This window comes from Panthera onca, chromosome F1 (genome assembly GCF_046562875.1).
Source record: "Panthera onca isolate mPanOnc1 chromosome F1, mPanOnc1 haplotype 2, whole genome shotgun sequence".
Classification (NCBI taxonomy): Eukaryota; Metazoa; Chordata; class Mammalia; order Carnivora; family Felidae; genus Panthera; species Panthera onca.
Window position 1 is genome coordinate 9419750 of NC_138355.1, and position 15982 is coordinate 9435731.

Genomic DNA, 15982 nt, shown 5'->3' on the forward strand with positions numbered 1-15982 from the left:
AACAAAAGCAAACGAACTCACTCAACACTCTTTGTTTGCTCATTTTACAAGAGTGATTTCATGTCAAACAGCAAGCAAGTGCCTACCTTACTCTATCTCAGCCCTTGCAATTTAAATGGCATAGAGAGAAAGTCACATTGCTTATTAAACATGCAGCCGTGGACACACTTGTCCCTACATCAAAATAACACACAATAGAGTTCTCCTACACCAAAGATAATGAGGGAACTATTTTGAAAATATGAAAGATTTGTTTATGCAGACTATAAAAACATCCCTTTGCATCAAAATAAGTGTCCCTCTTTATTGCACACTGATTATTTTCTATAGAATTTAAATTGTACATGAAAGTATAATTGTGCCTTGTTTAATGTAAATTGATTGTCTCAATTATTGGGAAAGGATCTGAATTTTAATGGACTATTTTGTTGGAGATGTGCCAAGCGCATCAGCAAAAACTCTAATAGCTCTCACTGTGGAGGTACACAGCCAAACAGTTTGAGGGAAATCAGGAAAGACGGTAGGCTCCAGGATTGGTCCTAAAGTGGTCCAGAATCTAGTAAGCTTTTCTCCACGAGCAAGAAATCAGCCGTTAATTTTCAACGTTGAAAGATTCTGTGACAGTGAGGCTGAAATTTGGTCTGAAAAAATGGCAAGGTCCACATATTAGTAGAAAGGACTTCTGGGGCTGTACTTTTTTGTGTTAATGTTCTTTCGTTCTACAGATTAGGTAGGTGATCTATGCAAATCAGGGCTTTCCCCTAAAGGTGGAACTGACATAAAATCCCGTAGCACTGTGTCGCACAGGCACGAAGACACAGTTGAACGCAACACTTGAGTGTCTGAGGGAAGCCACCCCAGGAAGTTGGCTGCAGACACATCCCAGCAGCAGGCCACCATGGTTACTGCTTGACATATTTCCTTTTTATAAATCCAGTGTCTATGAAGTCAAGCAGATCTCCTCCATACTTAGAATCACGGGCAAGAGCAGACCTCGGCCGTTTGGCTACCCAGATGGTTGCAACATCGCTCTAGTTAAATTACAACCAGTGACGCCAGAGGTATAGATCCACATCTGCCCAGAACTGCCAGCTTCCTAAGATCTTTTTCTCAAAGCCTCAGCCTCAAGAAGCACTGCTGAGATAGATGTAAAAATCGCCTCCGGTCATAGTATGGTGAACTATTCACTACACAGCCAAACTTATATCTTGGCTATAAGCCATCATGAATTTAACTGCTATCTATTTGAGATATTTTAGGAATTGACAATACAAAGTTTTAATCATTTTGCTCCCCAAAGAGCCTCTTTTTGCAATGGAAAGCTGGCACTATTAATCTAGACATAGACACCGATATTATGTGCAGAGTATAGATTGAGATTTGGGTCAGTGATAAAAATTTCTTCTCCTAGGGGTGCCTGGGTGGCTCAGTCAATTGAGCGTCCAACTCTGGCTCAGGTCATGATCTCACGGTTTGTTGAGTTCGAGCCTCATGCCAGGCTCTGTGCTGACAGCTCAGACCCTGGAGCTGCTTTGGATTCTGTGTCTCCCTTTCTCTGTATCCCTCCCCTGCTGATGCTCTGTCTCTCTCTCTCTCTCTATCTCAAAAATAAACATTAAAAAAAATTTTTTTTTAAATTTCTTCTCTTATTCATCAAACTTTTCTATGATGCTAAAATTTCTATGATGGTAAAGAATTAAGCTGAATATAAGGCATTTCTTTTTATAACTGAGCCCAGAAAGAGCAACCTCAATGTTAAGATAGTTCAATGTTCACATTTCCTATAACTTTTTTTTTTTAAGGACACAGAGTTTCCTGGCCACTGGATGGTTGATTAAAATTCCCTGTTTCATGATTAGCTGTCTCAAATTTTGGAAAATACACCCTAACAGTATGGATTCCAATAAAATGCCACACCCAGGGCACACCATTTCACTGCAAGTGTATGAAGAGCCGTGGCAAAGCAACTGAACCAGGAGAGAGGAAAAATAATGTAAAAATGAGGGGAGTCCCAGACAAACAAGGGGAAGGTAGGGAAGGGGCAGGTGAGTAGCCCTCACTGGTGGGAAAGCAGCCCCGTGTGAACCACACGTTTGGCATCTTTAACACCCATCCTTTCTCCCATGCCCACATTTGCAGAGGGCTGGGTGAGCTCCACTTAGCAGCTAGAGTAGGCAATGCATCAGCTGGATGGATGTCTACTTTCTCTCTCGTCTAGCATATAAACACTAACAATTTGCATTTAGTGCAAGAGAGTGACTCAAAAGTCACTTTCATGCTGCTTTTCTATATTTCTACAAAATGCCTTTAAAATCCCCACTCCTTACTGGGTGCTCAGTCAATGAAGCATTCGACTCTGGATTTCAGCTCAGGTCATGATTTCATGGTTTGTGGGCTCAAGCCCTATGTTGGGCTCCTGACAGTATGGAGTCTGCTTGGGATATTTTCTCTCTCTCTCTCTCTCTCTCTCTCTCTCTCTCTCTCAAAATAAATAAACTTTCAAATACCTGCTTTTTAAACTGTCACATACTTTTCATGGATGATAAGGAGAAAATGGTTCTGCTTATCATGTTCATACACACACAAACATTTCAAGGAGAGTAACAATTTTTTTAACCAATTAATTTCTGGAAAACAAAGGCCCAGAAAATCACCGTATATCATCAGGATATTATCAGAAAACCAAACATGCTCTTTAAATCTGTTACATTTCCACCACCAGCGAGCAGTCTGCATGTTATGCATGGCGAGAACAATGCACGAACTTGCTTTACCCCCTAAATGTACATGTTCAACTAAACAAAGGAAAACGCTTTAAAGGGTCTAAAGACATTGTTCCTTGTGTAATCACTTCCAAAGTTATTTTGTTCAAAATTACCAAAGAAATGTTAAAAACAACATGGAATCCCACAAAGGAGTCCATTCATCATGTTCGACTGATTCTAGATTGCAATCTTTTGTGCAACATCAGAGCTAAAAGAGCACAAAAGCCTGGTGCCCAAGGGGCTGGGCGCCCGGCTTGCAAATGCACGAGTCCTGCCTGCCAGGCTGAGGCTCCAGCTCTTCCTGAGACTGCCCTGTGAGCTCTCCGACCAGCAGATAAACCACGCTGCCTCAGCCAGGTCTGCCTCGGAACATAACCCCACAAAAAGCAGCCTAAAACTGAGTATCTCCTGAGAAAATGGAAGGTTCGGCCATCTCATCAGCAGAGCCCAGCTAGTGTTCAAGGGAAGCCTGCTATTTTGGGTTTTTCTTTTCCTTTGATTTATTTTTTAGTTAGCGATGGCCTACTATTTAATTGGAATTGCAAAATAAGACCCAAGAATGAATTATTTTCTTTAACAAAAACATACATTGCAGTAGCAGACCTGAAGCTCCTGTCAGTCTCAGAACAACCCAAGGCGGGGAGCGGTGGGGGATACATTCTCCCCTCCTTTTATGGATGAGGACACTGAGTCACTGAGAGAGGAGTGCCTTGCCCAAGAGGAGTGACAGCCTGTTCAGCAATGGGGCTGGGATTAGAACCCAGGCAGAAGGCTTCAGAAACTGCATGTTCTTAACCACTATGCACCATATGCTCCACTGGTAATTAAAAAATCTTTTCAAAAACTCATTTAGCCTTGCTGTAACAGGTGGGGGGTGGGGGGGGGGGCTCTAGGCACATCAGCCTGAAGAGCCCCTAGCAGAGAATTTGACTTTTAGATGTCACACTGTCACTCACAGGTTGGAATGGGGAAATCTGCCAGGGAGCTTCACAGCTCAGGACTCCGGGGTCCTGGGGACCAGCCCTAGCTCAGATGCTGGCTGGCAGGGGACCCTTGCAGAGGCACTGCAGTATGAACTCTGGTGTTGGATGGCCCTGCATTTCTAGATCGGCCCTACCACTATGCATTAGCTAAGTGACAATGGTGACCATGGTAAGTCACATAACCTTTAGGAGTCTCAGTTTGCCCCTCTAAAACACAGAAGACAAGAATACTATCTTAATAGTACTGATCTAATAGTTGCATTCCATACGGCCTCTCTGCTGCTTTAATTACAAAACTACGGTCTTATGTCAGAGATCACCAAGTCCCAACTGCCTAAGACGCACTGGGATTCCATGACACCATGACTGTAAGACAGCTGATCTCATAATAATGCTATATTTATATAGTGCAGAGTTTCCCCCTCCCCCAGTTTTCATACCTAGGATCTGATTTGATCCTCATAATTATTTTACATGGTCTTTAATCCCCATTTCACGGATAAGGAAATTAAGGCTCAAAGAGCTTACTTAAGCCTGTCCAAAATCCTATGTTGGCAGGTGACATAAACCCTGAGCTTCTGCTCCCTAACCACTGTTCTTTCCTTATGATAATTTGTTGTTTCTACAGAAGACAGGAAACCTATTTGCAGTAAGCTTGCAAATTAATGAAGAAAAAATGAAGGAATAAGAAAAATAGAAATAACTACTGACTGCTGTAGGGTCCCGGAGGAATGGAGTAGCGGTCTCTGGGTGTGGTATGTCACGGAGCTTGCCCTGAGGAAGAGTCTTAGGCATCCAGAGAGTATGGCACTCAGGCTTGCCTGGAAAGGAAAAGAAGCCAAGGTAGAGATTCCAGGAGGAGAAGTGAAGAAAAGAAAATGAAAGACACCTAACCAAAGACACATTTGCAGGAATGAGCATAGTCGGTGAAAGGTCATGGATCGGTCTGGAAGAGAAGAAGCAGCAGAGGGTACAGGGAATGCACATAATGAAGTCTCTCTCAAGGGCTGGCCTTGAGGCTGACACTATGTAATGTCATTACCCCTGACAGGTGTATCAATCAGCGTCTCTTGGTGCCACCTTCTCCTGGGCTCTCAGTACCTCGCTGCTGCCCTCAAGCCCATTGGTCCCATGGTGGCCATCTTGGTCTGCCACTGAGGCACACTGCCCACATCTCAAGTCATGGGCTCCTCCTGCCACTCAGAGTCAAATGCCATGTCAAACCCTAGAATTTAGGATCTGGCTTCTGAGGTAGCTCTAAAAGGACTGGTTAATTTAGTCCAAAGTGCAGGTAAATTATCTCCCATGGGGAAAATTCTGGACCCACGGGAGACATGAGACAGAACCTGGACAGATAAACCTCGCTCTCTTTTCCTCCCTCCAGTGGGCTATTGGGAGGCAATTTCTTTGTAACAGGTTTGTCCAGAAGCATCTGTATGGTTGTGTCTTTGTGGTTTATCATGAAACAGTCACCAATATGATAATACATCGTCTTACATTGTTCTCCATTCTTCCATGCCTCACCTTCCTTTCCCTCACTCATTCTCCTGGGATAGCAGCAAGGAAACATCTGCCCTTAATTCTTGCTTAGGTTTGAAAACAATGGAAATGAAGGGATTGGCAAAATCTTCACTGATATCACGCACTTGGTTAATTAATATATCTAAAAACAGATAGAAATACACACCAGAGGAATAAGTCATAGAAATGGAAATTGTCTCATAATGCAAGAAAAATACTAGCAAAAACAATCTATGAACTCAGGCAATAGAAACAAGGTACAAAATTAAGGATATGAAATGCTGAGCAGAAAGTGCTCAGGGGGACACTCTGGCTTTGCAAGTGTGAGACAAACATCACCGTATTCAAAAAGTTGACATCACAGACAGTCTTTCCCGATGTAAAATCCTTCAACAGTGCTCAGGATAAACTCCAGGCATTTTTACATGATTCAAGAGAAAGACTCTTCCAGATCTACCCTAACAATGAGGAAAAAGTTAGATAATCAATAAAACCATAACTTTTCTTGAGCCAACCAGGGCTGAGGTCACTAGACAACCACACGAACTCAATTCCAAAAGGTGATATGCCGCTCTGAGGAGAGACAGAAACTTTTGAGCTTTTTTATCTTTGGAAGAGACTGGGAAAGAGCAGTGGCCACAATAAATGTAGGTAAGAGGAAAGCAGGTGAAGATTTTAATGGACTCTTAGAGTATGGCCTCTTTAACAGTCTAGAATCCCCATGAGTCCCAGACACAGGAGGGTAAAAGGGATTTGCACTCATTCTCAAGGACCTCTCCACAGGCTTCCTTCCATTGGATGCTCACAAGAAAGATGGGGGGCAGGAGAGGAGACCACAGAGCTCCCCTTGTACATCTCCAGCTGGGGCACAAACACAAAACCTTGCCCCCTAACTAGACTCTTTTGTCATACAAAGCAAAAGCCTCAAGCTTCTGGATGAGGGGTAAGAAACCTGAGGAAAAGGTCCTGGGGGAAGGTGAGAGGTAAAAGCTATCTTCCCCTGGAAGATGGGTGGAAACATTGTGCACAGGGACCAAGGAATAGATAGTTACTGAGGGAGGGGTAGAAGCAAATCCATCATGGTGTGATAACAAATGTCTGAAATGCAGCTCTCGGGGGTGGTGGGGATGGGGAGAGAGAAGAGGTCCTCTTTCATGTCTGCCGATTTCTGTGATGTGAATCCTTCTGCCATGGCCAATTTAAAACTACCAACATGGGGGCACCTGGGTGGCTCAGTCAGCTGAGTGTCTAACTTCAGGTCAGGTCATGATCTCACGGTTCATGTGTTCAAGCCCCACATCAGGCTTGCTGCTGTCAGCACAGAACCCACTTTGGATCCTCTGTCCCCCTGTTTCTCTGCTCCTCCCCTACTCACATTCTCTCTCAAAAATAACTAAAATATTAAAAAAATAAAACTACCAACATGATGTCAAATGCCTCACACATTTCTAAAAATTTAATAATCAGCTCCAGCATACAAAGGAGCTGACCCTGTGGAAGCCTTCCTATGAAGTCCATCCCAACCCCATCCCCGTCGTAAGCCATGATGACAGTCTAATAGAAAGGCTAGAAATAAAAACGAACAAACAAAAAAGCATCAGAAATAAAGAATACATGTGATGGGCCTATTGGCAGAAGGAACTCAACAGAGTGGGAAAATCATTAAGTTTGAAGACTGGCCAACAGAAATGATCCCAAGTGAAATACAAAGATGGGGGAGAGAGTCTAGAATGGTATACCCAAGAGCTACGGGCCACCATCAGATGGTCTAACCAATGTGTAAGCAGAGGTCCAGAAGGAGGAGAGACAGGGAGAGGATGGGAAGACCTGACCCCTCTGCCTACTTCCTCCACCTCATCTACTATTCATTCTCCCTTTAGATTTTAAAGCCATTTCTTTTAAAGAAATCTTTAGATTTTAAAGTCAGTTCTTGAAGAGACCATGTTCTCCTTGACCCCCAGGACCTTCACACACGTACTCCTTTTTGTCTGTTAAGATTACTTCTACTTCTTTCCAGGATTCAGTCAGGGACTGTTTCTCTAAAGAACTGTACCCTGTCCCTCCAAACCTGGGTAAGGTGTCAGTCTGACGTGCTCCCAGAGCACCCTGGGTTAATCGTATTAGAGTAGATTATTCCACTGGGATTACCGTGTGCTTCCCTTGTGGGTCTGGAAACTCCTTAAGGGTAGAGATGATGGCTTTTTGCTTTTGTATGCTCAATGATTAATAAATGTTACTAAATATAAGGATATATTAATACGCCAGAAGATATAAAATAGAGCTCAAGCCAGACAATCTAGTACAGGTTTTCATATTTAACATGCAATGTTTAAAATTCTAGTTCACAGCAAAGCAACAAACATGACTACTGATATTAAAAATAGATCCTACTTAACTTAAAAGCACAAAATTAAATTTTGTTTATTAAAAAAAATTTTAAGTTTATTTATTTATTTTAAGAGGCAGAGCACACAGGAGGGGAGGGGGGGGGGAGAGAAAGAGAGAGAAAGAGAGAGAGAGACAGAGAGAGAGAGAATCCCAAGCAGGCTCCACACTGTCAGTGCAAAGCCCGATGTGGGGCTTGAACTCACAAACCATGAGATCATGACCTGAGCTGAAATCAAGAGTCAGACGCTTAACTGACTGAGCCACCCAGGCACTCCAGCACTAAATTAACTTTTAAATCATAAGGGTTAAGGTAACGAAAACGCTCATGAGAAGTTCTCAGTCTACCTAAACAATAAAACCAGAGAGAGAAATTTGGCTCTAAAGAGTGAGCTTACTCAAAGTGGTTTACGTTGGAAGAAATGCGTAGGGATTTTAAGCATGGAAATACACTTTTTGTCCTGTAATGTCAGAACAGAAATTTGCCTGCTCTTTCTAGCAAAGGCTCTGTCCAAAGAGTGTTCAGTGCACATAACCTCTAGTGGTTCTTTGTACAATTTGAACATATGTTTAGTACTTATTTTTAATTGAATATTTTTCAGTATCCAGACTTAATTGTGAAAAAATATAATATAATAAACATTATAAAAATATTATAACTGGCTTATAATGGTTGGTTTGCTAAAATATTTGTCTCCAAAATGGCACTATTTATTTCCTACTACTTTATGTTCTTAGAGTTTTTATTTTTAAATTTTTAAACGTTGTAACAATTTCCTTCCCAGGAATAGAAGTTAAAATCTGTTAGTTTTTTGTTTGGTTGTTTGTTTGTCTGTTTGTCCTCCTCCCAACTATGCTGAAAATATGACTTTTTAAAACAAGTATCCCTCTTGAAATTTTATTTGGGGCTCATAGTGAACACTTCCACCACTGAATGGAGCACGTATACACATAAACACACACACATTCACATACTCTCACTTAGAAAACCTTAGACATATCCCAGGTATGGTCCAAGATTTTTCTCCATAAACCAGTTGTTGGAGATTCAGAAGGGATTTCCCCATAGAAACAATATTTACGTAAACATGGTATTTTATTTCACAGACTAGCTCATGAGAGCCAATTTAACCCATAATGTAAATAAACTACCTTCTAGAATGTTAGCCTCTGGAGTTCTTGTTCCATCCCCATCCCCAGAATCTGGAAGAGAGCCTGACGTGTGTTAATGGGCTGATAAGTATGTTGAACAGAGGATATTGAATGAATAATAGTGTGAAACATTTGTTGAGCATTAAGTCTGTGCCAGGCACCATTCTAAAGACTTTTCATGGATTATTTTAGGCAACGATCACATTCCTATAAGGTTGCATTTTTCAGATGAAGGAAGTGAGGGAGTGAGGATAATGAAAAGTAAGATTTCAGGAATTTGCTCATGACCACATGGCTAGAAGTGGCAAACAAGAAAAACCCACAGGGTCTGGTACTTGGATGCATGCTCTTAACTACCATACACCTGTCTCTTTACTTCCCGTTTTAGGTCTTCCAAGCAGAGGACTAGAACCTGAAGGCAGCTTAAAGAATATAAGTTCCAGAAGGGCAGGGATATCTGTCTGCTTGTCGAGTGATTTATCCAAACATATCAGTGCTATATGATAAGCACTCAAAAAATATTTCATGAATAAATGAAAGGGAGGCTTTTTTCCCCCTTTTCTTGGGTATTGGGCCTATTCTAGAAAGACGTGTGAATTATATTAAAATGTCTGTGGCATCTTCCTTACTCTGTTTTGTTGGGTATCTTTCCATTTCATCTATTCTCAGGTGATCAGCTATGACAGTGCCTGCCTTCTTCCAATTGTAGTGTCTAGACAGGCTGCTCTAAATAACGTATTATCCACTCCCGGATCAGAATTCTAATTCCTGGAGTTACAACCTCCTCTGTTATTGGGAGGAAAGCAATCTGACTTCAGGTCTTCCCATTAAAATATAATCGAACCTGGCTTCCAGCCCTCTTAGGGACTTGTCAATAATACATGGAATAATTGGATTTTAAAGTGATTGTTGGCTAACCCCAACTGGCTCATAATTTTGGTATAATTTGGGGGGAAAGGGTCAAGTTTTCTAAGTTGTTCCTGGTTTTCGTAGCTTCCTCCTTTCCTCTACACAATACTCTCAGATCGTTTGTCCTTAGACCCTCTAGGGAGGCAGCCTACCTAATTCCCCACATCTCCATGGTCCAGCAACATGAAGGCTAGAGATACCCAAGAAACATTTCAAAATAAACAGGATGCAGCTTCTTTCTCAGCACCATATGGATTACTTATCATCTTCTATAATTTTATATTACAAAATAATGGTATATAAATAAATCTAAAATAGCACAGGAGTTATGTTAATTTACTTTTAACAGTATGTTGTCAGTTACCCAAAAAATACAGATTCCCAAGCAGCACATCGCCAAAGCAGTGCCTCTCTACAGCAAATTGGTGAGGATGGGAGGAGATGGGAGGTGGGGATTATACATACATTTGCTTTAGCAAGAGAGATGCAGACAATTCACTCTGAATTACAATTCATATAGGACTTGAAACACAGTTATGGAGAAGACACTACATTGCTGGAGCAAGAACGCAATATGGAACCCTGGGAGGTTAACAAAACAACCCAGGACAAATGGAATTAATTACCATGAAGCTAAATGAAGAGCATTTTACACGTGAAAGCAAGAACAGCAGCATTAAAAACCCAGATGACCTCAGGGCAACACTAATGAGACATCGGTAACTGCAGGCCGTGCACCCCCAGATCATCGGAAGTCAAACTACCTGAGTTTGTGTGGGGTCCTGGGAGATTGGCAAGGCGCGGAAGCCAGTGGAATATTGCGTTAGCATTCTCAATAAATTGTTTTGATTATAAAAACTAAATCTTCCATGTAATAGATTTTAAACTGCCCCTGAGAACTGCAGAATGGTCCTATGATGTTGGGTCAATCTTCTGCCATCATGACCCAGGGCACTTCAGTTTGTAAGTTGATTAGTCTTCTAAATGAGGGAAGATCAACTCAAAACATTTCCTCAGGGACAGGAAAAGCTGTATGACTATAGACCCAAAGCCAACATCAATGGACTTCTGATTTACACAAGTCAGAACAAGAGATCAAACAAACACTCCAGGACAACCGACTCTTGCCCAGGCTGCCAAAGGAGGTGAGTCCCGTGGGATACCCCTTCTTCTTGCCTGTGGAGCTCCTGGAGACATGAGAACAGCAGGAGGGACCTCCCAGGAGATGGTCTGTGATGTCACTCTGGAGCTCCCTGCCCCCCATCAGCCCAAACAGAGGGAGCCTGCAACCAGGGGAGAGAGGCAGAGGGGGTAGACCCTTTTCACCTCTGTACCCCCTAGCCTTGAGTGGTGACTGGGACTAAGTAGATGCCCGATAAACAGAGAATAAGCCAATTCTGGCCTCAGCTCACTTTACCAGGACCCTATCTGGGAAGCCACATTCATAAGCTCATATCCTTCTCTGAGCCACCTCTGCGCAATGCAAGAGGTGACCCACTCCTGGTCCAGGATTAATCCTGGCTAGAGCTTGGTGTCCTGGAAATCTCCAAATTCATCGGATTCTCAAACCCCTTCCAGAAATACATACTTTTGTGAACCCCCTTAGGAATCAGTGAAATGATTTCATAGTTTTTATATGGTATGATTAAGAGGGATTTTTAAAGTAATAAATTGTATTTGGAATAGGTATACATTAAAACTTTTTAATATAATATAAGGCTTATTTTTAAAGTAATTTTCCTGAACCTGAAAATGTCCTAAGAAACATCACCTATTAAAAAATATGATGAGAAATGGATTTGCATGGTCTCTACCTATCTCCCCACAAGATGCTTAATGATTTCTCTTGAGCAGAGAGATCTGGCAGACACTATCTCGACCAAGTGACCAAAGTCCACACCACCAGTGACAGGACACGGTGACGGCTCGTTCCCCTCAACATGATGCACTGAGGACACAACCCTGTGGGATTCATGCCAAAAATGCCCGACCTCAGCCTCAGACAAACCCACACTGACAGCCACTCCACAGATCAGATAGGCACTATCACAGATCAGGTTTCTCCACACAAGAGAAATTATTAAGTGTCTAAAGACTACTAAAGAGGGGCACCTGGGCGGCTCAGTCAGTTAAGCATCTGACTTCGGCTCAGGTCATAACCTTGCAGTTCGTGGGTTCGAGCCCCGCTTCGGGCTCTGTGCTGACAGCTGGAGCCTGGAGCCTGCTTCAGTTCTGTGTCTCCCTGGCTCTCTGCCCCTCCCCTGCTTGCACTGTCTCTCTCTCTCTCTCTCTCTCTCTCTCTCTCAAAAGCAAAAAACATTAAAAAAAAAAAAAAAAGAGAGAGAGAGAGACTACTAAAGAGAACTACATGCAACATAGAATCTTCGACCAGAACTGGAATATTAGGGGAAAAACTAGTGACATTCTAATAAGGTCTAGAGATTAGTTCCTACGATTGCATCAGTGCTAATTTTCTGGGTCAGATAACTGAACCGTGGTTATTTCAGATGCTTACATTTGGGGGTGGCTGGGGTGAAGGACATACAGGAAGTCTCAACTTTTCTGTAGGTCAAATTTTTTCAAAATAAAAAGTTAAATAAAAGTAATTTTCTGGGAATGCAAGCTGGTGTAGCCACTCTGGAAAACAGTATGGAGGTTCCTCAAAAAACTAAAAATAGAACTACCCTACGACCCAGCAATTGCACTACTTGGCATTTATCCACGGGATACAGGTGTGCTGTTTAGAAGGGACACGTGCACCCCCATGTTGATAGCAGCACTATCAACAATAGCCAAATGTCCATCGATGGATGAATGGATAAAGAAAATGTGGTATATGTATATGCAATGGAGTATTACTTGGCAATCAAAAAGAATGAAATCTTGCCATTTGCAACTACCTGGATGGAACTGGAGGATATTATGCTAAGTAAAATTAGTCAGTCAGTGAAAGACAAAAATCATGTCACTTCACTCATATGAGGATTTTAAGAGACAAAAGAGATGAACGTAAGGGAAGAGAAACAAAAATAATATAAAAACAGGGAGGGGGACAAAACAGAAGTGACTCATAAATATGGAGAACAAACAGAGGGTTACTTGAGGGGTTGTGGGAGGGGGGATGGGCCAAATGGGTAAGGGACACTAAGGAATCTACTCCTGAAATCATTGTTGCACTATATGCTAATTTAGGTGTAAATTTTAAAAAATAAAAAAATAAAATAAAGTAATTTTCTGGGGCACCTGGGTGGCTCAGTCGGTTAAGCATCTGACTTCGGTTTAGGTCATGATCTTACAATTTGTGGGTTCAAGCCCCACATCGGGCTCTGTGCTGACAGCTCGGAGCCTGGAGTCTGCTTCAGATTCTGTGTCTCCCTCTCTCTCTGCCCCTCCCCTGCTTGTGCTCTCTGTCTCTCAAAAATAAATGAATGTTAAAAAAATTTTTTTATATAATTTTCCTATGTAACAAATAATACCAGCTATTTCATTTACATAAATTAAATTCTTAATGAATTAATTACATAAGCAAAAAGGCACAATTGGCCAGTAACATAATACGTTTTAGGAACAAAGTGTTCTCTAAAATGTAGATTTTAAATTAAATTGATGTATAAGAATCAAAAACCTACAAAAATAGCTACATGATATTTTTGAGGATTCTTGTTTTTTTTTAATGTAAAATTCAACTGTTACTCTTATTGCTTCATTTGTCTATTGTCTTTTTTTTTTTTTTTTTTTTTGAGAGTAATTTAAGACTCACAGCAAAACTGAGGGGAAGGCACAGAAACTTTTCACATACCCTCCCGTCCCCACACATGTGTAGACCACCAGCCACTATCAGCATCCCCAGAGAGCAGCACATTTGTTACAACTGATGAATGGACATTGACATATCACAATCACCCCAAGTCCACGGTTTACATTAGGTTCATTCTTGGTGTTCTTCATTTTATGGGTTGAGACAAATGTGGAATGACATGTAGACATGCAGACACTATTAGGGTATCATCCAGAGTATTTTCACCGCCCTAGAGATCCTATGTTCTCCTCCCCACTGGTACCCATGGCAACCACTGATCTTTTTACTGCCTCTGTCATTTTGTCTTTTCCAAAATGTTATACAGTTGGAATCATGCAACACATAGCCTTTTCAGACTGGCTTCTTTCACTTAGCAATAAACATTTAAGGTTCCTCCATGTATTTTCAAGGCCTGATAGCTCATTTCTTTATAATGCTGTGTAACATTCCACTGTCTTGCTCGTTCCACACTTTATCCATGCACCTACTGAAGGATATCCTACTTGTTTCCCAGTTTTGACAATTATGAGTAAAGCCTCTTATAGACATCTCTGTATAGGTTCTTGGGTAGATACAAGTTTTCAACTTCTTTGGGCAAATACCAAAAAGCATGACTGCTGCACCACACATTCAGTTTGGTAAGAATTTGCCGAACTGTCTTCCATTTTGCATTCCCATCAGCAGTGAATGAGAGTTCCTACTGCTCCACATCCTTGCTAGCATTTGATGGTGTCGGTGTTCTGGATTTTGAGCATTCTAACAGGTATGTAGTGGTACCTCACTGTAGTTTTAATTTGCGCTTCCCTGAGGACATATGATTTGGAGCATTTTTCATATTTGCCATCTGTATCTCTTCTTTAGTGGGGTGTCTGCTGAGGTCTTTGGCCCATTTTTTAAGTGGATTGTTTGTTTTCTTACTGTTGAGTTTTAAGCGTTCTTTGAGTATTTTGGACAATAATCCTTTATCAGATAAGGGATATTTTCTTCCAGGCTGTGGCTTGTCTCTTCTCATTCTCTTGACATCATGTTTCTCAAAGCAGAAGTTTTACACTTAAATGAAGTCCATCTTATCAATTACTTCTTTCCTGGATCACGCCTTTGGTGCTGTGTCTAAAAACGTCATCACCATTCCCAAGGTCGTCTGGGTTATCTTCTAGGAGTTTCAAAGTTCTGAATTTAATATTTTGGTCTGTGATCCATTTTGAGTTAATTTTTGTGTAAGGCGTAAGACCTGTGACTCGATTTACTATTTTCTTTTTTCTTTTTTTTTTTTGCACGTGGATGTCCACGTATCCCAGCACCATTTGTTGAATAAACTATCTTCGCTCCGTCGCATTCTTTGCTCCTTCATCAAAGATCATTTGACTATATAATTTGAGCCTAGTTCTCTCTGTCCCGTTCCATGGATGTATTTGTCCATTCTTTCTCAAAGACTACACTGTCTTGATTACTACAGTAAGTCGGATGTCAGATAGAGTCAGTCCTCGAACTTTGCTCCTCTCTTTCATTATATTGAAATTGTCTTGGCTATTCTGGATCTTTTGTCAGTCCATATAAACTTCAGAAGTAGTTTGCCACTACCCACATAATCACTGAAATTTTAATTGGGATTACATTAAATCTATAGGTCAGGTTGGGAAAAACTGACATCTTGACAATATTGACTTTTCTTATCTATGAACATGGAATATCTCTCCCTTTATTAATTCTTTGATTTCATTCATCAGAGCTTTGTAGTTTTCCTCATATAAATCTCGTACATATTTTGTAAGAGTTATACCTAAGTACTTAATTTCTAATTGTTAATATAAATGGTGTTGAATTTTTAATTTCAAATTCCAGTTGTTCATTGCTGGTATTTAGAAAAGTGATTAATTTTCATATATTAACCTCATATCCTGCAACCTTGTTATAACTGCTTATTAGTTCCAATAATTTTTTGTTGATTCATTCATATTTTCTACATAGATGTCACGTCATCTACAAAGACGTTTTCTGTCATCCTTCCCAGTTTTTATGCCTTTTATTTCCTTTTTTGTCTTACTACATTAGCTAGAACTTCCAGTGTGATGCTGAAAAGGAGGGGTGAAAGGGAATATCCTTATCTTATATCTGATCTTTGTGGGAAAGTTTCAAATTTCTCACCATTAAGTATGATATTAGCACTAGGTTTTTTGTACATGTTCTGTATCAAGCTGAGGAAGTTCCCCTCTACTTCTAGTTTTCTGTGAGTTTTTATCATGAATGGGTGTTGGATTTTTTCAAATGCTTTTTTCTGCGTCTATTAATATGATCATGTGCCCATTTGTGTGATGGGTTACATTAACTGATTTTTGAATGTTAAACCAGTCTTACACACTTCAATGATAAATCGTACTTTAATGTAGTGTATAACTCTTTTAAAATATTGTTGGGGGTGCCAGGGTGGCTCAGTCAGTTAAGCATCTGACTTTGGCTCAGGTAATGAT

General features: G+C 41.0%; 1 protein-coding gene across 8 annotated transcripts in view; it reads right to left on the bottom strand.

Annotated features, from left to right (window-relative positions):
• Window positions 1-15982, bottom strand: part of SDCCAG8 (SHH signaling and ciliogenesis regulator SDCCAG8) — a 245777-nt gene that overhangs the window by 56360 nt on the left and 173435 nt on the right. Inside the window, exon 17 of one of the 8 annotated variants that reach the window (XR_013553167.2) lies at window positions 4460-4569. The exons of the other annotated variants lie outside the window; for them this stretch is intronic. The gene's annotated coding sequence lies outside the window, so the exon portion shown is untranslated. The remainder of the gene's footprint in view (window positions 1-4459; window positions 4570-15982) is intronic. 8 annotated transcript variants of the gene reach the window in all.